This window comes from Psammomys obesus, unplaced genomic scaffold, assembly GCF_907164565.1.
Source record: "Psammomys obesus unplaced genomic scaffold, mPsaObe1.curated_primary_1811, whole genome shotgun sequence".
Taxonomy (NCBI): Eukaryota; Metazoa; Chordata; class Mammalia; order Rodentia; family Muridae; genus Psammomys; species Psammomys obesus.
Window position 1 is genome coordinate 10,914,435 of NW_026592666.1, and position 23,446 is coordinate 10,937,880.

Here is a 23,446-nt window from a genome sequence, read left to right on the forward strand (position 1 = left end):
ACATCTGTGCAGGGGTTCTAGGTTACCTCCGTGTTCCTCTTTCTAATCCAGTGATTTTGTGTCACTTGAGGAGAACCAAGAAGGCCATGGTTCAGATGAGTCTCCTAGACCTTGCACTCTAGAGATGTGAGCCAAAATGCACCTTTTTCATAAAGGAGCATGCTCATCTGCTGCTGTGAAATAACTAGAGATGCACACAGAAACAGCAGGTGCCCATCACCTGTTCCATTGCTCTGGGAAGACTGGGCACTCCAGACGCACCGAGGACGTTCCAGAGCAGAAGGGTAACCCCGTGTATGACTGAGTTCTGCCTCACGAAGTACCACAGGGCTCCCAGGCTGAGGTGTTCAAAGCATTCCTTTACAGAGACAGACATGGCTTTGTGTGAATCTGTGTACTTTTCTGCATTGACACACGTTGACAACAAAACCATTACCCATAAACCCAGAATACGTCCTGCTGGGGTTTGAATGTGAAATGCCCCCCACCTTAAGTCACATTCTTGAAAACAGTCCTCAGCTGGCAGCTTTGTTTAGGATGGCTGAGGAATTTAAGAAGGTGGAACTTTTCTGGAGGAAGCAGGCCACTGAGGGCGAGGCCACACTTAACATTCCATCTGCTTCCAGTCTGTGAGTGCAACGTGGCCACTGCCTCTGGGCCCGCTGCTGCCGCTGCCATGATTTCCCACCAGAAGAGACTCTTTGCTTTCTAACTGACTCCCAAGGACCACTCCATTAAGTTGCTTCTTGTCGGGCCTTTGCTCGCAACAATAAAAGGAGCTAATACCTTAATATGTGCTTTGGCCAAGTGTAATTTCAAGACACCTTGTATACACAGAGAGGAGCTGGAATGAGACAATGAAATTGAGCAGCCCACACTGGGCCTCACAAAGGGACATGAAAATCACTTAAGTAAAAAGCATTAAATGGATTGTAGAAGACGGACAACAACAAGCTACAGAATGAGGAAGGGTAATTGGTTTGTTGTATTGGAGGCTAGTCAAGGAAGGATTCTCAAAGCAGTTAGGATCCAACCTTGCCGGGTGTCCAGTCAGTTCCTCCGGCAACTCAGCCCCGGTGACACTGTGCGCCTACCACCCCTGTACCTCCCCCTTTTGTCTTGTCTATGGCTTTACTCTGAAGATCTGTTCTCTGCCCACATCTGGCAGTTGAAACTCTGCTCTCCTCCTTCTCCATTGCCCTCATGGTTAAGAGAGGCCTTAGCTTTCTGTGTCACAGCCCTGCCCACTGTCATGTGTTCAGAGTCTTGGCTCATGAGTGACAACTACCACATTTGCCACCATGTATGGTAACTTGATCATAGCCCAGTGAAAAGGATGCTACCCTCATTGCTGACTTAGTTTATTCCATAGAGGACAGTCAGGGTTGAAAAAGAGGTTTCAACACAGGATACTGTCATTAAGTCCTTTAGGGTCTATCTGCCAAACAAACCTCAGTCAAGCTACCTAGATCCAGAGTTAGAGACACAGAGTAGCTGAGAAGGAAGGCAGGTAAGTCAGAGTGGACCCTGCCCAGGAGAGGCCTCCAGGATGGCTTTGTGTTCCTCTCTGCTCACTGTCCAAGGACATCAAGGACACTTTGGCTGTGAGATGGGTTTTTCTCTAGAGAGATGGGAACCTCAAGGTGGCAATCAGACAGCCTTACTTCAGCTGGCTGTGTGGGTTACTCACCTGTGCTGAACCTAAGCTCCCTCCAGTCACTATTCAGAGAAGCTGGGGCTTGGGAAGCTTCCAGCACTGGGCTATGGGTCTGGAGATCAGCTGGGTTAACCCTGCTGGATTGGTTCATGTTAGCTAATCCCCAGATCCATGGCTGTTAGTTAAGCAGCTTGGGACTTCCTAGGCATAAGCAGCTCTTAAGACACTGTTTACACCCAGTGCTGGAAGCTTCCTGGGCTCAGAGCTGTGGCTTGATCTGACCCACAGCCTGGTCATAATGCACAATCCCTTCCCCTGAGGCTGAAGTGCTTACAAGCTCACCTCTACACTGTGCCACCTCAAGAAGATGGCTCTGCTCTGTCAGTTTCTCCTTCAGACCCTGTCCTGAAGACCTCAAGGGGAGACTTTACGTTTTGTTGTTTCCTTTTTATGAAAAGGGTGGGAAGAGGAAAACAGCTCAATGATCAAAAGCACTCAGGACCCCTGCAGAGCTCTGTTCCCAGAAGCCACACTGAACAGCTCCAGGGATCCGACACCCTCTTCTGGACTCCACAAGTGTGTGTACTCTTATGCACACACACATATCTTCACAACTGAAAATAAAATAAACCTCTTTTCTAAGGCTCACCATTAGGCACTTCTTATCCAAGCCATTTCCTCCAACCACATGTGACACCACTATCTGGGAAGTTGAATGATGGTGAGGACAGTGTGACAGGCCACAAAATAGCTTGGCTCTCCCCTCCTCCAAAATGCTCACACCCTTCGCAATGGGACTGTGTTACCAGCTCTCCATCACCACAGCAGCTGCTGAGGTCCTAGACTTTACAAGCAGGAAAGGTTTATTGTGGCGGTCCCAGCTGTGACCAACTGTTTCATTGATTTGGTTGTGCGGATGGCAGGGACTGTGATGTCAAGGACAGAAGAATCAGGGTCTCAGAATCCCCCTCCAGGGCACTGCCACAGGTATCCACATGTCACCACCACCCAATAGCAACACACTGGAGGTCCAGCTTTAAACACATGCGTCTCTGGGGAACATTCCAGACCCAACATTCCAGCATACTGTGGCTTCATCAAGAAGGAGATCTTTGCCACCTCTGAAGCTGTAGCATGCTTACGGGAAAGAGTACAGTGAGGCAGGGGACATCACTCCATTGGTGAAGGGCTTGCGCTGCAAGCACGGGGACCTGAGTCTGCTCCTCGGAGCCAAGGGTGGGAGCATGCACTTGTAATCCAGCGCCGGGGAAGGAGAAAGAGGTGTGCTAGCCAGCCAGCCTAGACAAACTGCGCACTGCAGGAGTGACATACCCTGTCTCAAAAGGAGGAGGAACAGAGCCTGAACAACACATGAGGAGGCCTTCTGGCCTCTGCATGCATCTACACATAGGTGCAGTGTATCTGCTGTCTGTCTCTCAGTCCATCTCTCTCTGTCTCTGTGTCTCTGTCTGTGTCTCTTTCTCTCTCATTCTCTCACACACATACTCACATACAAACAGGCGCGCAGTAGAAGAGACAGCATGCCAATTAGGGACCTAGGCACTAAGAATCTAGTCTTTGAGCCATACTCAAGCCTTCATGGCAACGGGCCCAGGCTACTCTGATGGAGCATGACAGATCATGGGAAGCAGATACTCACCATTCTATGTGATGCCATCCTGGTGTAGCCAGCCCCACACTGACCCAGTATCTAACTACAGAAACCAGCTCATCTGAGATGAGCAGAGCCCAGACCTATAGACTCAGGGGTGAGATGATAGTGGCTAATTTTTTAAACTATGCAAACATGGGATGTTTGTTATTCAGTGAGAACTGACCCAGACAAGCTTCTACTTTATCCTCAAATGTTCACCTTTTATCTCTTCCTTCATGTGGTCACCTGAAACCATTCCCCGATGCCCCAAAGACCTAAAACTAAAAGTTGGAGGAAAGGGCCTTGGGAAGACAGGCTGAATTATCATCCGTTTCTCTTTGCAAAAGCCTTTGCAGAGTGTATTTATTTCAGCCTTGGATGGTTGCCTTCTCTTCCTTTGTTTCCTACTCATCTGTTCTCCTAAAGAGCAGCAATGGCATCGATTTCAGCCCAGGTTAGCTGGGGAAATAGTAAACCCTATTGATTTGAAATTCAGGATTGGTTGCAAGCCGGGCACTCTGCATTCTCTGGGTCATGTAATGTCTGAAGAGCAGCGGCAGCCTTCTACACACAGTCCCAGTGTGAAGCAGTTCTTCAGGCCAGCCCTTTCCTTCTCTCTTCCCTATGAAGGTTGAGCCATGTCTTGTTGACCGATCTATGTGTACTTAAGAATCCCCAAATATCTTTTAAGTACAGGCTTTGGGTAATGCCTGTTTCTTGGCATAGTTTTTGTGTTCTATGTTAGGCAACCACTAGCTGATTTTGGCACATCTTTGAATATCCTACAATGATATGTCATACTACTGGTGGGGTGATGTCAGCACAGTGTCAGGGCATGAGGGATCACTTCCTAAGCTCTCTGATCTCTTCTTTAGGCTCTGCTCAGCTCTGTTTAAGGAGTATACAGTATAGTTCTAGAAGCAGTATATTTTTATATATTTTAGTATTTATTTGTTTATTGAGTGGTGAGTGAGTGTGTGTGTGTGTGTGTGTGTGTGTGTGTGTGTGTGCGCTTGTGCTATGGCATATGTGTGGAGGTCAGAGATTTTGGTTCTCTCCTTCCACCATGTGGTCCTGGGGTGGAACTCAGGTCACCAGACTTTGGGGTAGTTGCTTTTACCCACTTCGTGTTACCCTCTGCTCACTGTCCAAGTACATCAAGGACACTTTGGCTCGTGAGCATCAGGGCCGTGAGACGGGTTTTCTCTGGAGAGATGGGGACCTTGAGGTAGCATTCAGACAGCCTTACCTCAGCCGGCTGTGTGGGTTATTTTTGGGTTACTCACCTGTGCTGAACCTAAGCTTCCTCCAGTCACTATTCAGGAACCCAGGACTCTGGAAGCTTCCAGCGCTGGGCTTTGGGTCTGGAGATCAGCTGGGCTAACCCTGCTGGATTGGTTCGTGTTGACTAATCCCCAGGCCCATGAACATTAGTTAAGTGGGAGAGAGCTGCCGCCCTTGCATGCCATGAGCTTCCTGTGGGAGAGAGCTCCACATCAGGAGAAAACAGCACAGCTTCCTGGAGCTGGGAGCCTTCTTCCTACAACTACAAAATGCCTGGACTGTGCCCACTACTGCTGACCTTGAAGGAAGACCCCATCTCAGGTGGGATAGTTGGCTCAGAAGACACCTTGATAGCTGCTTGTGGGCTCCTGAACAGAGAACCCAGCCGTATCTGGATGTGACTTGAGGAAAGCCTGACAATAAATAAGCATTGTTTGAAGCCACTGGACTTGGTCATGGCTACAAACAATGGCATGAGACCTAATCCCCCAGTGTTTCAGGAAATTAAAATGAGACTGAGCCTAAAACAAAGGGCAGCAAACAAAGCCAGAGGTCACCAGACTGTTTCTCAGGCAAACACCTTAAAGGGAGGACTCCTTTACCTCAGCTCACCGAGGCCTAGGTCTGTACTGCCCAGCTCTGTTGGTTCTGAATCTGTGGTGAGGAAACAGGCCATGGCATCAGAAACATGTGGCAGAGCCTCCTCACCTCGTGACAGACAGGAGGCAGGGACACAGGAAGTGGTGGAGGCAGGGGTACCTTCCCAGTGAGCTCCTTCCTCCCACTAGACTCCACCTTCTGTTTTCCAGTGTCTCCCCATAATGCCAGTCATATGATGAGTCCTTGAGGGGATCTCCACTGACTAGACCCTCAGGCCCCACCCAGCTGCCAATTAGGAACACATGAGCCTGTGGGGACACTTCACGTTCACACCCTCAGAGCCATCGAGGCTTCATGAGGGACCTGAAGCTTGGTTGCATGCTTGTGTTCATGGCAGCATTAAAGAAAACAGGTGAAATCAGCCACTCAGAAGTGGTCAACAGACTTGTAATGTGAAGCAGCAACTCTCAGGCAGACAGGAACGTAAGCGCCCTGCAGGGCTCTAAGCACACTCCTTATCTTTACTTTGCTTCCACCTTTGTCCTGTAGCCCGACCCTTGAACCTCCTCTGTACAAATCCCAACCCTCCTCTGGCTGGAGCTTCCCAATGCAGGAAGAGCTCTTAGTTCAGTCAACTTTGTAAAATGGTACTGTCCCTCCATTTGCCGCTTTAACACCCCAACGGTGACTGGGTCTTCACTGGGTCTCCCTGACTGTAAGGATAGGTCTAAGGAGGCATAGAGAAGGAAGGCTCCTCTACAGTCCGCTAGTATTTCAGCTGACCAAGCCTTTAGGGACTAACACCACCTGGCTCTGAGTTGGGCAGGAAACCTCACAGCTTGTTCGACGTTTTCATACAAGTCCAGAAATGGCAGACAGTGGAACACACACTCATGGAGGGACACTACCTAAGCATGCCTGGGGAGGCGCTAGGTGCTGAAATTTCCCCCACAGGCCATGTTTTTGTGCCCAGGAGCCCCTGCTCCAGGGCATCCTATCCACCTGGGACAATGTTGTCCCAAAAGTGAAGGGTGGCTTGGGGCCAAGCCAAGAGGGTCTCCTTCTTGTGCGCCTACATGGGAGATGGGCACACACATGTTTCACAGTCATGTACCTGTACTGTTGTCGTCAGAGACAGCTAGGAAGGCAGGATGTGGGACTCAGCGGCCGCTCTACATCTCAGCCCACCTGGCGGGGGGGTGCAGGGGGCTGAGATGTGTTTGCTTGCTGTCCTAGATTTGTTTCTATAACTCGGCAAACATTACGACCCAAAGGAACTTAAAAGAAAGGGGCTGACTAGGCTTACCCTTCCAGGCCACAAGCCATCAGCGAAGGAAGGCAGGGCAGGAACTCAGGTGGAGCTTGACGGCAGGATGCCTAGCTACTCCATGCAGCATCGCCTCCAAGCAGGAAGCAGGAGGTACAAGCGGAGACACTGCTTGCTGGCCTGCTCCCAGGCTGTGCTCAGCCTGTTTCCTTGTGGAGCCTAGAACCACTGCTGCCCCAGCGGAATGATCCCCACTGCTCAGTTAGCAACCAAAACAATCCCAGCAGACGCTCCCACAGGCCAGTCTAATCTAGGTAGTTACTCAGTCATACTGCTCAGGTGATCCTCAGTTGGGGTAAACAGCACATGTTTGAAAAGCCTGGACAGCAAGCTCGGGGTCTCTACACTTCAGCACACTGCCTCAAGAAGCTACCTTTGCCAACGTTGAGAACGTCAGGACCCAGAGTTCCAACACCTCTAGCTAAAGTTACTGCGTGTGAAAGACGGAACACAGATGCCAGGTACTATCCTGGTTCCCCTTTTCTGCATCGTCAGACCTTCTAAATAAAACCTCCATGTCTCAGGGTCTCATCTAGAAAGCGGGTTTAACAATGCAACCTACCTCAGAACTGAATGAGCTTAAAAGGTAAGAAGTCTCAGGACAGTGGGTGAACAGTACATGCAGATTTGCCGTCTTGGGTTGACGCAGATGGTTCTGTCATGTTCTTTTAAGTTTCTGAGGGACAAAGGGGAAGCTCCAGTCATATTTTCCCAAGCCCTCTCCGTGTAAAGCAGAGACAACCACGCTGTGGTTGGAATTGTGGAATCTACTCTCTTGTGGCATTTTGCTACAGTTCACAATTATTGATCTTGGTTTCTGGGAACAATATGGTTACATATTAGATGCTTTCAGACCCAATTTTGTTTAGATAAAGGGTCAAAACTTCCTAATCCTGACACAGAGGAAGAACCAGCCAGGAGTCTAGACTGGGGCTCTCATTCCAGCCCAGGCGGCCACTCACTGAAGGTGATTTTAAAATGAAACACTGTTTTCACTTAGCACAACTAGATTCTCCCATGATGGCAATGAGAAAGGCGGACTAAGAGGGCCTCTTGGATCCTCCCCATGAGGTCACGTCCTCATTCGTTAGTGGTGACTCACCCTTGAAAGTGTGTCAGGCTAGCGTTATGGTTAGACCCGTTCACTGTCCAGGACAGGTACTCTCGTTAACCCCATTTCACAGATGTGGAAACTGAAGCACAGAGGCCCCCTCACTGGCAAGGCGCACACGGAACCAGCACCTGTGTTCTTTTCGTTCTTCATTTTTAATTATGTGTTTCTGTGTGTCTCTTGTGGGGGAGGGGTGCAAATGAGTGCAGAGCCTGCAGAGTCTCCAGGAGAAGGGGCCTGATCCTCTGCAGCCAGAGTGGCAGGCAGTTGTGAACTGCCCCTTGTGGGTGTTAGGAACCAAACACCAGTCCTCTGAAAACTTGGTACTGGCTCTTAACCCCTGCACCATCTTCTTAGCCCCCAGCATGGGTGTTCCTATCTGTGGCAGTAAGACCTTTGATGTTTACCGGGACCGGAAATGCTGTGTTCCGCACAGTGTGTCAGACCCCCCTCTCAGCCCCTGTGACTGCTCTGAAGCAGCCCCTCGGATCCCTTAGGATCGTCCCTGGAGCCTTTCTGAGTCTTCACACCAGCAGCTCCTGATAGCCGATAGCCCTATACACATGTCTGTGTGTGGTCACATGCCAGCCTGGCTGGCCACTGCTATCCCGTGTGCTCCATCTTCCTAAGAGAAGGGCTTCCACTGCCAGCAATCATCATCTTTGAGGGCACATTCCAGCAGGAGTACAGCATGGAGTCCAGTCAACATCTTCCGAGTCAGAGCAGCCCTGATGACGGACATCCTCAGTTGATAATGTCTAATGGTCCAAAAGATGGGGTGGAAGGAGAAGGAAGGAGGCTAGGGTACCTTGTTTCACAGTTTTGGGATGCATTGAGGGGCCCCAGGGGAGAAAGGCACCTGTTCAGAGGAGACAAGAGGAGAAAACAGGCCATGTGTGCTTCTACAGCACAATGTGAACACCTACCGAGTGTCATGCAGCGGGTTGCCATGGGAACCTCCTGTGAGGAGGCCTGGATACCTCCCTCCAGCCTCCACTACAGGTGCCCTGGAGGAGTGATGCATCACTTAGGATGTCATCTTTCTCTGTACCTTTCTGTAATGTTAATGACCTTGCCTGCCCTTTGCTGTGCAAAGGACACAGTACCTGTCCCTAGAGGAAATCAACACAGAGTACATGGACTCCCGGTCTGGGACTGAAATCACATCAGGCCTTTGGGTCAATAGAAATCTTTTCTGCTGTGACAGTCACATGAGACCAATTCTTCCTTCTCTAACTCTGGTGGCTTGGTGGAGCTGTGCCTGTGGACAGAATCCCATCTTTGTTCTGCCCCCTGGAACTCGCTGCAGGGCAGAGTACTCAACCTGTCAGCAGCCCTCTACAACAAGCAAGAAGCTGAGAGGGTTACTGTCCTTATTCCAACAGCCGCCAATGCTGCTGCCTGACAGGCAGCCGTGCTGAGCCTAACGCACACAGGAGGGCTGTATCCTGCCCATGTGTGTCCAGTTTGCATTCTGTGTCCACGCTGCATCATCAATAGCTATCAGAAATGAATCTGAGCACCCTCGGAACACACCTCTGTTGTCTCCACTGTCTAGAAATAGTCTCCATGCCTCTGCCGAGCAAGACCATGAAGGAGGGAGAGCGGCCAGATTATGCTTTCTGGTAAAGGCTATAAAAACCTCATCAATCCAAAGAAGAAAACTAACTACAAATAGAGAAGGGAAGCCGTGGTGTCACTGCTCTGGTAACATTTAAAACACCAGGAGCTCTGTGACCCAAAGCAACAACAGGAAGGTAGGGCTGTCCACATGAACCCCTCAGCTGGCCATCTGCTGCCCGGTGCGGTCCAAAGCAACAACAGGAAGGTAGAGCTGTCCACATGAACCCCTCAGCTGGCCATCTGCTGCCCAGTGGAGCAGATTCTGAATGTAGCTCTTCCAGAACAGTGTCCTCCAGGAGATATGAGTGCATGTGAACACATGAACTGGCATGCACACTGACAGCATGTGCATAGCCAAGCACACACATGCCGGTGTGCACACACACTAACACATTAACTGACATGTGTACATGATTCGTGTATGCACCCAAACATGCTAATGTGCATGCATGCACACACATACACAACATGCACACACCCAAGCACACACACACATGAACTGTCATACACATATCATGGCATGTACGTATGCTAGTGTACACACAACCTGACACACATGAACTGATATACACACACATATAGGCACACTGACATGCACATAGGGTGGGGTCAACTTGACAGGATACGGAATCACCTAGAAGGCAAACATCTGGACACAGCTGTAAGGGAGGTTCTAGACTGGGTAAACGGAGCCAGGAAGACCCACAAGGAATACAGGCAGCACCATGCTACAGGATGCGATCCTGGACCAAATAAAAAAGAGACTGAGCTAAACACCAGCACTCCTGATTGCAGATAAACTGTTGCCATCCCCCTCAGCTTGCTGCCTGTCACGATGAACTACATTCCCTTAAACTTTGAGCCAAAATAACCCCTTTTTCCCTTAAGTTGCTTCTGTCTGGTATTTGATCACTATAATAATAAAGTATCAAACACAGCACCCTCCTTGTTCCCTCCAAGTGTCTACACTGCTACTTGCTAATGCTGCAGCCCTCTAATACAGTTCCTCATGTTGTGGTGAGCCCCTCCCAACCATAAAGTTATTTTTGTTGCTACTTCCTAACTGTAATTTTGCTCCTGTTATGAATCGTAATATAAATATCTGTGTTTTCCAATGGTCTTAAATAATCCCCATGAAAAGGTCATTCAACCTCCAAAGGGGTCACAACCTGCACATTCAGAACTGCTCACCTATGCTATGCAGTTGGATTAACTTTAGGCTGATACTATCCACATCTACCTTGATGTCAATGCCTCTTTGGAGATGCTGGTACTAACTTCTTTCTCTAGCCATGATCTAATAGAAGCCAGTAGAGAGGAGCTGTGCCATCTGGACTTCTGGTCTACCTCCATTGTCGATTCCTAAAATCGATGGCTGGTATAGCAGCCATATCTGATAGAGCCAAAACTTGATTAAAACCCCAAAGTCTTTCTTCACCATAAGCCTCTCTGTATGTGGCTACTGATTCAGTTATCAGTACTCTTACTAAATCCACCCAACCACGTGAGTCATCTAGCCCTTCATCCCTGCTTTGCCATTTCTCCAGCCACTCTGCATCAGAACTAACCCACTACATCTTCATCTTGCCTTATTTTTGAGATCCAAGTAGAGCTGTGGAAGAAAACTCTCCCTCTCCTTCCTCTGGAAGCACAGCAGCATAATAGGAGAAGAGAAGTCAATTCCAGAGTCCAATCAGACTTATAAAGATGTGCCACATGATACCTGACCTCCACACTGGATTCATGCAGTTGGTCTTGCTATGAAACATGACCTCTCCCCACATAAACAGAAGATAAAGGAAAACCACAAGGTTAGCTCAAAATGCCAAAAGGATAAAAAATATTTGCCCAGACTGTGTCTGCTGTTTTATTTTAAGTTTTACATTTACATTTATTTTTATTGATCATTATAGATTTAAATCAAATTTTGCTGTTATTCTCCTGATTTTTTTTCTACCTTATAAGGTTTCCTTTTTGCTTGGTGTTCTTTTGAAATTATATAACCATACTTCTATGCCCTCACTAATCTACTATGATGCAAAATTAACACTTTATCACCATAGATCATTAGCAACATTTTCTGTATTCCGGAATAACCAGTATCTCCACTCGACACGTAATAATGTCTTAGACCTTAGACAAATTCTGCTTTACAATCATACACAAAATTGTTGCCCAGTATTTTCTTCTTTGTTTTAAAAATCCCTCTCAAATTTAATATTGTTCTTTTAGTAAATTCGCAATGTTTCCCTGGCAGTGTGGCTTCTTGCTGCCCATGGAAACCTTTCGGCTTCCTTTTTCTTCTTTCAGTGTTGCATTATTTCACTTGACTACTCACATGTCTTTTAGCCTTTGTCTTAAATGTTTTTTTTTTCCTTCATCTATGTTATGGAGCTATTTCTTAGGGATTAAAACATGCATTAACTGTGGGAATAAGAAAAACTCACACGGATCATGTGACAGCCACCTGTAACTTGGAATCACCTAGGAACAGAGTCTCAATGACAGACTGTCATCATGGGGGTTGGTGTGGCATGCTTGGCAGGCAGTTGTCTTAGTTGATTTAAGCAATGTGAGAACACCAAGCCTACTGTGAGCCGCACCATTCTTTAGTTAGAAAGCCCAGACCAGGTTAGAACCTGATATTTTTATTTTGCTAAATGATCATGTTATCAAACTGCCTTTGATAAGGTTTCTGCCCATATGCCTGGGTTTTTCACAACCTTGGTCATAGAAACAACTTAATTAAGCAACAGTGAATAAAGGAAATACATAACTAGTCAACGTTATAGATAGGATAGGTGATTTTCAGGCTCCACGTCTTACTGAGGAGCCATGGCTGTGTATGGTTTCAGGGGAGAAAAAAAATACTGTCTTTTTTGAGAGTATAGTCACTGGTAGGTGTCCCATGTACGGGGAGCAAACGAAATCCTCTGTGAATGTATTATTGACCTGAGTAGGGCCATGTCAATGACCCCAAAGCCTCAAGGTCATGCCAAGGCCTTCCCCAGCTGAGAGTGAGGAGAATGGCAAAGCCTTCCTCCGGTTGAAACACAAATGCTGATGGGCAACTGACCTTCAGCTAAAATCACTATAGGCAGGAACTCTCAAGCACAGCTCCTCCAGGCTGACTGCAGCCTGAAATTGCTCTTCTACAGAGATCTTCTCCCAGAATTATATCACCTTCCTCCTCATTCAGCTGCATACAATAAACACACCTTCTCTTTCAGCCTTAATCAATAAGCTTACCTCCTCGCTCAGCCGTTCCATAAAGTCAGAGTTTTCACCCTGTGGTACATCTCCTTCAGAGTGGACAATCACCAAATCCCAGCCTTTCTCTACATGTGTCTGGGTGTCTGTCCTTTCTTAATTCTCTCAAAGCTCTAGCTAGGGCAAGCCAAAGCTATACAGGTCATAGTACCCATACTCCAGTGGCTGAGCCCACCCCCAAGCACATATGAGTAGCACTAACTGAATTCACTTAGTGTCAGGACAAAAAGATATGATGTTGAGAAGGACCCATGGCGAGGATATGGGGAGGGGAAGGTAGGTAAATATACTCATATTTCATTATATGATAAATGAAAATCTTAAAAATGAAGGAAACACTTTTAAAGAGTGGAGAAAGTAAGCAAGTGAGCAGCATACATGTATTCTCTGGCTCTGATTGTGGGTGTGGCTATCTGCTGCACACTCCCTCACTGTGACCTTATTACTGTGATTGACTAAAACCTGCAAGTGAAAGTCCAATAAATGCTTTCTCTCACCTAAGCTGGTTTTTTTTACCCAGGATATTTTATCGGAGCAATAGAGATGAGACTAGGAAATTCACAAGAAACTGGCAAAGCTCAGAAGTTCACAAAACTTACAAGACTCATTCGGGAGTCTTTGGTAGAACTGGCTGTGGGCTGTGCTTGAGCCTCCATGCACACAGTCTTCATTCAGGGATGAAACTTTGCAGTGACCAGTGACGCAGCTGCTGAGTCCCCACGCATGTCTATAGTCACCCAAGTAACTTAGATGGAATTGTTTCTGTACTCCCCTCTTGCCCTCTCCACCTGGGCAGAAATCAACTCCCTTCAGAAAAGTAGTACAGCAATGTGCAGCAGGGAGTCAAACAATCTTACTGAAAGAATTTGCGGGGGGGAGGGGGTGAAAAGAAAGAGGTGGTGAGGTCCCATTGGCAGCTATGTGATTTCCTAACCAATCACTGAGTACAAGTGATTATTCTACATAATTAAGCCATATTATCTACCATTTGTTGCTGCCACAGAGAAGGCTGCTTCCATCTAATTGCTACTTCAGTTTACATTTTGTAAAGAAACTTGCTTTGGGCTGGCACAACAGCTAAATGGGTAAAGGCACTTGCCATATGACACTGGAGACCTGAGTTCTACCCTGGGGCCAACACAAGGTGGGAGGAGAGAATCAGCTCCACGTGCTGGCCAGGGCTCCTGTGTGTGCTCTCACACAAAGTAATGATAGACAAGGTTTTGGTTCTGTTCTTTTTTAAGACAATTGTGGGCTGGAGAAATGTCTCTGTGGCTAACAGCGTTTGCTTCTCTTCCAAAGGACCTGAGTTCAGTTCTTAGCACCTACACCAGACAGTTCATGTGTCTGTAACACCAGCTCCAGGGGCTCCGATGCCCTCTTCTGGACTCTGTACCTACACTCTCACATGCATACACTTGCCCACACACACATACAAGTGCATACAGCTAAAATTTAAAATTTGTAATTGTTTTATTAAATACTTGTCTTTCTCATGTTATGGCTTCATAGAACTGTGTGTCAGGGGTTAGGGGGCTCTGTGTCCCTGTCTGAGTATAGGACTCAACTGAACACTGATTTTTCAATTACGGAAGTTCTTCAGTAATAGCTTCTTAATATTGTTTTACTCCTGTTTTCCCATGGTGCCTGTCTGGAAACCCTACTGACCATATTTTAACTCCTATGTATTACCTTTTTACCCCTCTGAGCTACAATCTGTGGGTTCTCAGCTGTATCTTCAAGGTTCTTTTCCTAGCTGCAGTCATAACTTATCTATTCCAAACCCACTTGTTTTTCTTCACTCTGAAAAGCAAAGCATATTCTTTACTTTGTCACTTTGAAAATCTAAACACTCCCATTTTCAGATTCCTTGGACATCACTCTTAACTATACTCCTTGTAACTTCTCCTACTTGTGGTAGGACTTGAATGTTTCTTTCAAGGATATAATATCAGGTTCTATCCTCTGTGGTAATCTGAATAGGTATGGCCCCCATAGAGTCATGAGTTTGAATGCTTGGACAAGGGGAGTGGCACTATTAGGAGGTGTGGTCTTTTTGGAGTAGGTGTGGTCTTGATAGAGAAAGTGTGTCACTGTAGGGATAGGCTTTGAGTTCTTATATGCTCAAGCCATGCCCATTGACACATAGTGTCCTGCTGCCTGCAGATCAAGATGTAGACCTGCTCCTTCTCCAGCACCATGTCTGCCTGTCCACTTGCCAGGCTTTTCACCATGATGATAATGGACTAAACCTCTGAAAGTGTAAGCCAGCCCCAATTAAGTGTTTTCCTTTATAAAAGCTGCCTTTGTCACGGTGTCTCTTCACAGAGACCCTAACTAAGACAGCCTTATATAAATTACATAACTAAACATCTCCTAAATACAAATGCATATGTATGCATGACTACACAGTGAGTGGGATGGGAGCCTACCTTTGGCTCATGAAGAAATCTGACCTCTGTGCCCTCAATTCAGAAGTGACCCTTCTGTGGGAATTTCAGCTTTGGCTTCTACTGATTTCACAGAGTCCACCAGCTCTGTGGTGTTTTTTTATTTCTTTCTATATAGTAGTGTTGTTTGTGTCTGGCTGGTGCATTTGGCCTCGTAGCACAGCCCTGTGCATTCTTTCCTACCTAAGGTTGAGTGTGAAACCTACATCTGGGACTTAGTGGTTCTCTATTCCAGGCACAGAATGGCCCTTATTTCTGGGATTCAGAGTCTCCTCAAACTCTCCCTCAACCCTTTTGACTGGACACTCTCCCACTGCTCTGTGTATCCTGAATTCATGATAGAATCCTTAATTCCTAGGTTCTGGTTATGACTCAACTCAGAATTCTTGCCTCTGGCCCCTGGATCTCTTCCTCCCAGGATTTGAACGACTTTTTCATGACTTTTTCAACCTTGAATAATAGAATGAGCTCTCCAGTGATCTCAGTTCATCATCTTGAACAAAAGTTGTGAAAGAATGTAGGAAGCTTAGAGAAACTGGTGCCTGGCCAATACTTTTCCCTCAGCAGAGTCCCTTTCCCCCTACTCATCTGTGCATAAGGAAAAATAAGAATAGCAAGGGAGTATCCAACACACTCCATAAGGCAAAAACCTAACCTTGCCGAAGCTCTTGCAACAGGAAAGTGCTTGAAGAGTAAGTTTGGAACTCTGTGCCCTGTATCTTTTGTGTGTCCATCAAAAGCAAGTCAATTCAGCCAAAGAAAAGTCATTACCCTTGCTCCCGCCCTGCGGGGACACAGCTCACTTTATGAGAAGGACTGTTTTTCTTGGAAACGCAATTTTGTGAAGAGGACTATGTCTTCCCAATTCCTCACATTCTCCCCATTCATGCTCAGGAACTCTGAGCATTCCTGTGTCTGATGCAAAGCCGAAGGGGCCAAGTCGCTCAATAACATACAATAGAAATGTTAACTGCACTATTGATTTCTGATTATGTTTGTATTGCCTGTTTAATTTTATTTTCCTTGCAGGAAATTTTTTAATCAAAAATCCAGTTATTGAAAAGCCCCACGAACCAAGCGATACTGATGAGACCGGAGAAAAGGCAGTCATTAGATCTGCAGGCTCTTCCCTCCCCCACCCTTCACCCACACCCAGCCAGGGTTCAGAACCCAAAGCTCCTCCATTTCCAAGCGAGAGTAAATGCATGTGACCTTCAGCTTCTCGGAGGTTCACCTACTCTGATTAACTTTGCCATGTTATCCCATTAAATAAAAACAGTTTTGACACCCAGAGACTAAAGTACCCTTGAGATAACACAATAATGCCCTGCAATCATTCCAAATTGGATTGCAATAATTCAGTTAGGTGACCATACATATTCGTTATGTGTAATATGAAACATCGCAAAATGAAATCAATAGGAATGTTTCTCGTTAATGAAGATATACTGGGCTGTTATGTGTGGGTTGCGGACTCGATACCACAGAAATCTTATTTGTATTATAAATTTCAGAGTTTCCTGAGAGTTACAAATGAAGATAGCATTTCTTAGAGAAGTGATGGCTGCTCATTTAGGAAATTATGTCATCAATTAGATGTCATTTCTTGGTCTTTCAAGGTCTTTGCATAATAACATATTCTTAGAGTTCAGGCTTAAAAAAAACTTCTGAATTAATGATTGTATATAACGGCTTGCAAATAAACTTCTACCCAAACTTTTACTTTAAAATGATAGTTCCCAAAGTAATCTAGCTTCATCTAAAGATCTGTCCCATAATATATTCATACACATTTCAATGTGGTTTTTTTCCCCTCTTATCAAGAAAACTGAAGCTATTGAGTAGAGATAGTCGGGTAATTACACATAAAGATACAAATTATAGGTATTTTTGTATCTTAAAATGACATGCTTGTTTGTTTGTTTGTCTGTTTGTTTATCAGGTAGAGAGAGGCACATACCATGGTGTGGTTCTCATGTAGACAACCTGGAGGAGTTAGTTCTCTCCCCCCTGGGGATGGAACTTAGGCGTTAGGCTTGGAGCAAGTGCCTTCACCCCTAAGCCACCTCACTGCCTCTCTACACGCGTCCATAGGGACACACACAATCACACACATAAGCCAACCACGCAGAGCCTGCAGTGCTCGCCACTACAATATTAAATACAATATTATATACACAGAATATAGACATAAGCTTACACATATCAACAAGTAAAATTGTGTAAGTTTCTGTTAACTGAACACTTTCTCAATGTGCTTTTGGGAAACATCATTTAATTATTTGTCACAATTAATCGTAATCACAAATTAATTGTGCCTTTCCACATGTTGGACCTTATGGTGCAGTTCAGTGAACAGCTGGCGTAATAAGGACAAAGAGTCCGTGAAGTTGGGAGGGAGGGTCCTATTGGCATGCCTGATGCTATCGCTCACGTTGTGCACTTTTAGGGACCTGACTTACCACCCCCAGTGAGGTCCCTGGGCATGGCCTCTCTAGTGAGAAAGATGGTTCTGAAATGCAAAATCAGCCATTTGCTTCACGGACGCCTTACACAGCACTGTGATCTTGTTGCTCACGTGTGCCCTATTTTTCTGGGTACCCTTCCCTTGCTCCTTACCATCAGTGGCCATAGCCATGGGCCAAGCAACCCCCTTCCCTGGCACTGCTGACCACAGGGTCGCTGCAGTCCACCCTGTCTCTGGAGAGCTGGCTGGCTGGAGATGGTGCCCACTCTGCCTCTCCAAAGAGCCGTCTCCCTAGGGAAGGGCTGCACTTGACCTTCGCCTGACCTGAAGCTCCATGGTCCTCCACCTTCACTCCGAACCCACTCTACCTGCTACCTTTCACTCCACCAATCACATAACTTTATGCTTGCAGTGTGGCTCTGTGGACAAGCAGCTCCTCCAGGTCCCTTGGTCGTTTCACATGGAACTTTCATCCAAGGACCTCTCTGCCTACAAACCTGGGACTCCGTGTCTCTGCTCAGATCTTCTGCCCCACGATTCCTGCTCCACCTGGGAGTCCTCCATAGCTCTGTGAGAATGCCTTCATCCCACCCACAGACACTCAGAGCTTCTTTTATTTCTCTTAGCTCTGCCCCCTGACCAATCACACATGGGCCATCTGCCCCCTAAAGTATAGCTCCCTAGACCACACCCACTCACCTAGCACATGTCACAGCTGTTTATCACTTCCTTCCCAGTGGATTTCCTTGAAGCAGCAGCTTAGGCTCCCCTGCCCTGTCTCTTCCTGCACTCTCCCAGCTCACCTCTACCCCCCCCCCATGGAACTGTCTTAGCTAAAGTCCCCAAGGCCAGAGAATCTTCCAAATCCAACCACAAGTTCTGTCTTCACTCAGCATGTCATGGATTCCCAACTCTGAAACATTTATATTCGACGAATTCCCAGTTTGTGTCTTCTATGAAATGGTTTCATCTTCTTCCAATAATTCCTTTTTATAAAAGTACATTGTAAATTGTGACCTTGTAAAAGAATTTAAAGCACAGAGAAGATTGTGTTTATTGGCCCCTGTTATATACTTGCCCTTGGTAGCCTTGCCCACTGTCTGAAGCCTGTCCTCCTGATAATGCTGGTAGTGCTATCATCCTTGCCATTCCTACCCACCTGCTGTCTCTGACTCCTCCTACCTCTGGGCATCTCCACTAAAGGCCTTCAAGGTGGCCAACCAGGCTGACTAGCTCCTACTCACCCACTTCCCTCTTAGACGTGTTCCTCATCTGTCTTGTTGGCCATGTTGACACTAGGGGACTTTCCCACTGTGGATCAAGACCTGCTAATCTATCTTAGAAATAAGTCACACTATTCCCCTCCCCCAGCCCTCTCATCTCATGAACCTAACTTTAGTGCAGCCTTTTATCCTTCCCTTGATGCATCCCCTTCCCTGCCTCTCATTGACCCTTTAATCTCTGCCTGCGAGTTGTCTTTGCCCCACTAAAATCCTACCATGTCCCCTTCCTTGTGGGAGGACTTGTGGTCCCCTAAATGCATGGCGCCCAGACTGTAACACGTGCCACCAGGACCTGCTTATTCCTCGTCTCCCGAACACTACTTGCCTGATTTTCCAAGCTGAACACCCTGTCTTTCCAGGATGCTCCTGCAGTGATCCCTGCCCATGGCGCTAATTTTAAGTCACCCAAGGCTCCACCAGTGTGATCCCTCTTCTGGTCAGCCTGCCATGACCTCTGCTCTCTGGTGAGCCTGGCCCTCTGTGCATGCCTCTGTCATATTCTGCTAATACTGTTTGCTCACCCCACTAGCCTGCTGTGAATGCCTAGAAGGCTGGATGCTCTGGTCTCTCCCCGACCTGGACTTGGTAGACGCCTCCCTCGAGAAAAGTCTCTGTGAGTACTCAACTTCTCTTGCCTACAGAACGTGCTCCTTTGTACAAAGGTGGTGTTCCGGGCTTCATCAAAATTCACTAACACAGCCAGCAGTTGAATAAACACTGCCACAGACACAGGACACAGCACTCAGATAATTTCAACAAACATTTTAGTTCAAGAGCTGTCACTCAGTTGCTTTAAAGCGAGCCAAATGAAGTTCCCATTCTAAATTACTCAGTGTCCTCCAAACTTACTGCTTAGTGGACCTTCCTCCAGAGTAGACCCAGTATCTGAGCTAGGGTGTGTGACCCCACGAGCAGGCAGTAAGGTCAACCGCCACGGCCACGCACCATACAGAGACAGTCTGACTGACACATCTGCACACAGTTTGAGTCTGACACAGCAGCTAAGGAAGGCCAGCACCTTTACATCACTGACATCTGAACAGCCTCCAGGCTCTGCACAAAGCCTGAGAAATTTGGAAATGCAAGCAGTGGAGTTAGGATTGGAACTCTGACCCAGGAGACAAGACGTGGGCAACTCAGAATGTTAAACTATATTAAAATGTATGGCTCTGGGGCAGAGATCAATTTATTTCATTCTCTACAAAAAGCCTGCCTTAAACAATAGTGAGAAATAACGATTGGCCTGAGTACACAGAGCAGCCTAGAGATTCCCAGGGCTTCCCCATCCCCGCCAGGCCATTCACATGGAGGAGGGGAAAACAGGAGGGACTTCCAGACACTTGTAGACTTTAAAACCAAGAAAAAAGTATCTGACACTTGTGAAACTGTCAATCACAAAGTTGGCAATGTGGGTCTGCCTCTAAATGCTCTCCTGACTCACTGTGAAATGCAACTGTTAATTCAGTTTCTTTCAGCCCATGTGCCATGGTGGAAGAGTAGGAGACAAAGGCAGGATCCGTGTTTCTTCCATTCTCCTTCTGTCTAAGCCTGTTCTCCAGCTGCCGCTCCACCCAGGCTCCTCTCTGGTCTCTCCATCCTTTCAGAGCTGAACAAGGGGCAGCATCACACTGGCTGCATCCCCTTTTAAAATTATTTTTTATTTTTTAAATTTTTATTTTATTTCTATTAATTACAGTTCATTCACCTTGCATCCCAGCCACAGCCCGCTCCCCCATCCCTTCCCAATCCTACCCTCCCTACCTCCTCTTCCCCCATGCCCCTCCCCCAGTCCAATGATAAGGGAGGTCCTCCTCCCCTTCCATCCCACCCTAGTATATATCCAACAGAATCTAGGGGGAAATAAACAAGCAAAGAACAGGAAGGCTTTCAAGTTCTCAGGAAAAAAACAAGCACCACTGACTCAGAAACCCATGCGCCTTTTCTGAACATGGGCTGTTTTTTGGGCAAGCTCTGCAAGGTGCCCTATGGTCACCCCACCCTCTGAGAGCATCTTCGAGGAACTGCTGTACCAGCACTCTGCCTGCTCTGGCCTCTACCAACACCCTTTCTCCATATGTCAGATAATGTGAAAGAAGTAACTTCCTGTTGAGGGTAAGTCTATTTACAAAACAAAAATAATAGATCCCCCGGTGAGGCCTGTGACCTTCCAGGCCCTTGGCCAAGGTTACAGTACCAGGTGTGAGATCACTTTTCTTGAGCAGGCCTCAGGTCCAATCAGAAACCACTTGGTTACCCTCACAATATAATACTGTAATTATATATACTAGGCTAATACATGATATGATACTATTGATATATACATAATATAATATAAATACTCATATAATTTTTATATCAGTTGGGACATCTTGCCTGGCAAACTATGAATGGCTTCTCTGACTCATGTTTCTCCTCACTGAAGTCTTTACCTGGGATTCCTTCCTTATGGAGCTCATTGCCTTCCACCCCTGCTTGGGGCTGAGATAGCTGATACTATGTCCCTGTAGACCTGGCCACATGAGGATTATCCTCTTTTCTAAAGAGGGCAACCACATTCAGCAATGTCTCTCCTGCTCACCATAGTGCCCTCACCTTGGCTAGACTGATAGAGATGGCTGAACTAAACCAGAGCACAGTCCTTACAGTGACACATTATCCCAGGCTCGTCTTCTCCACCCCCTTTATCACCTGATTGGCTCCTTTATCTTGGAAGTCCTCAGATGAGCTCGGAACTATTTCGTCACTCCCCACCCCTGTCCTGTCCTGTTTCCAGTCTGTAACGACCTTCTCATTTATGTCAGTCAAGAACATCTTAGACAAAGAGCAGACTATACCACTGAGGTCCCCGACATCCCCTCTTCCTCACCTTGCAGGTGATGCCCATGTGTTCCTCCTGAATTACCAAGTTCCATGCCTTCGTCCTTAAGCACTTAGTTCTACTGGGCATGACCAATGACATTCTATGTCAGGGACCCTGTTTTTAAAATGTTTGTCTAATATTCTTGCTTCTCGAACCCTCCCTTGAGGCAAGGCTTATCTCCCTTGGTCCCCAGCCAGGTGTTTGGCCCACACAGAGACAGACCTTCTATACTTGCCAAGAGTTGCTCAGTCACACAGCCGCCCAAAGCATAGGCCCATCATCAGAATCCCCTGTCTCCAGGATAACTGCTGGTCCCACAGGACAGGAGCAACACTCAGTGTGGGGGGGATGATGGCTGGTCCTACAGGACAGGAACGACACTGGGGGGAGGGAGGTGATGGCAATTCTGGTACAGCCTCCTGAGATGGGTCTGAGACTCACATCTTTTCTTCCCTCTGTTTGCAACCTCCAGGAGTTCTCCTGGAAGAGAGAAAACAGAAGGCATCATTAGACCCTGCTGTGGATGGTAAATGTAGAGATGGTGGAATTCCACAGTATAAATTTCAGGGAAAAAAAACATTTTCTAACAGAAAAATGAATTTCAGCCAAGGGTAATAAGCAGGTGATGGCATTTTCCCCCTTCTGCTTCATGACGTCATGACTGTTCATGTGCATGTGTTCCTGACACTGGGAAACCTGCTCTCTAGGCACAGTGGACACTACATGTCCCTCAACAAAGAAGACATTCCGGAAAGTCCAGGCAGCTGAAGCCCATGGTACAATGGGCTCATGAGGCTTCCTCTCCCTGTGTATAATGGAGACTATGAAAGCTCACTCAGCTGGTCTGTCCAGACAGCCTGGTGAGCACACATATAGTATCTCCTCTCAAACATAGCTGATGTAGGCAGGGAAAAGAAACACAGAAAACAAGGTGTTCAATAACCAGAGCTCTTTAGACTATGCAGTCTGAAGGGTGGAGGAAGGAAAGCTGTGGGGCCTTGAGGTGTGGTGTGTTCTTCGCTGAAGGTATCCAGGGCTGGCATTGGTGGCAACATAAGCAAGGTCATCACAGGCCTGAAAAAGAAAAACGCACACCTGAAACAACCAGAGCAGACAAGATCAAAGGTTCTCAGCAGGAACAAACGGTAATTCCCGAACAGCACCGTGGCGCCCTGTGTGCAAGTACGGCGTTACCACATGGCACCCTCCTCACATGTACAATTATCCTATTAGGTTAAAAGTTAAAGGAACCCCTCAGATATAGCTACAAACTCCACCTACAGTGACTGAGGAGACCAAAGGGCAGAGTGCAATGTTGGTCTCTGGCCTTGTGAAGGTGATTTTTCTGTTCAGGGTAAAGGACAGATGAAGTTCTTACAGGCACCACACAGACTGAAGCCAGTGAATATCAAACTGCTACAGGCCCAACATTTAAGCACTGGGCTTGAGAGAGATGTTGGAGGCACACCCCTCAGTCGACCTCACTACAGTCCTGGGAAGAGAAGACTGTAGACAATCAAACGAGAGAACGTTCCTCATGTGTGGTCAGGCAGAAGAACGCAAAGGTGGACATTTGCAATTCATCTTTAGGGGCTGATGTGCTTGATGGCTGGGGATGCTGGAGAGAAGAGAGCAGCTAAGAAGGGCCACTGAGTGCCACAGTACCGTGGTTCTCCCAAGGATGAAGTCAGCATGCGCCCGTGAGCCAGCCTGACCAAAAGCAGATATAGTGGGATATCTCCCACCTCTAAGGCAGTCAGCCTAGATTCACTGTGATGTATTGGCACATCTCTTATGATCTACTAAAAAATTAAATTTTTCATTCATCTATTGTATTCAACAAGCACAAGTTGCAGGCCT

General features: G+C 46.9%; 1 long non-coding RNA gene across 1 annotated transcript in view; it reads right to left on the reverse strand.

Annotated features, from left to right (window-relative positions):
• Positions 1-333: 333 nt before the first annotated feature.
• The window catches only part of LOC129682520 (uncharacterized), a 29,896-nt gene continuing 6,783 nt past the window's right edge, over positions 334-23,446 (reverse strand). Inside the window, exons 4-5 of the long non-coding RNA XR_008720984.1 lie at positions 21,809-22,066; positions 334-358 (exon numbers count right to left, since the gene is read on the reverse strand). This is a non-coding gene — a long non-coding RNA (uncharacterized LOC129682520). The remainder of the gene's footprint in view (positions 359-21,808; positions 22,067-23,446) is intronic.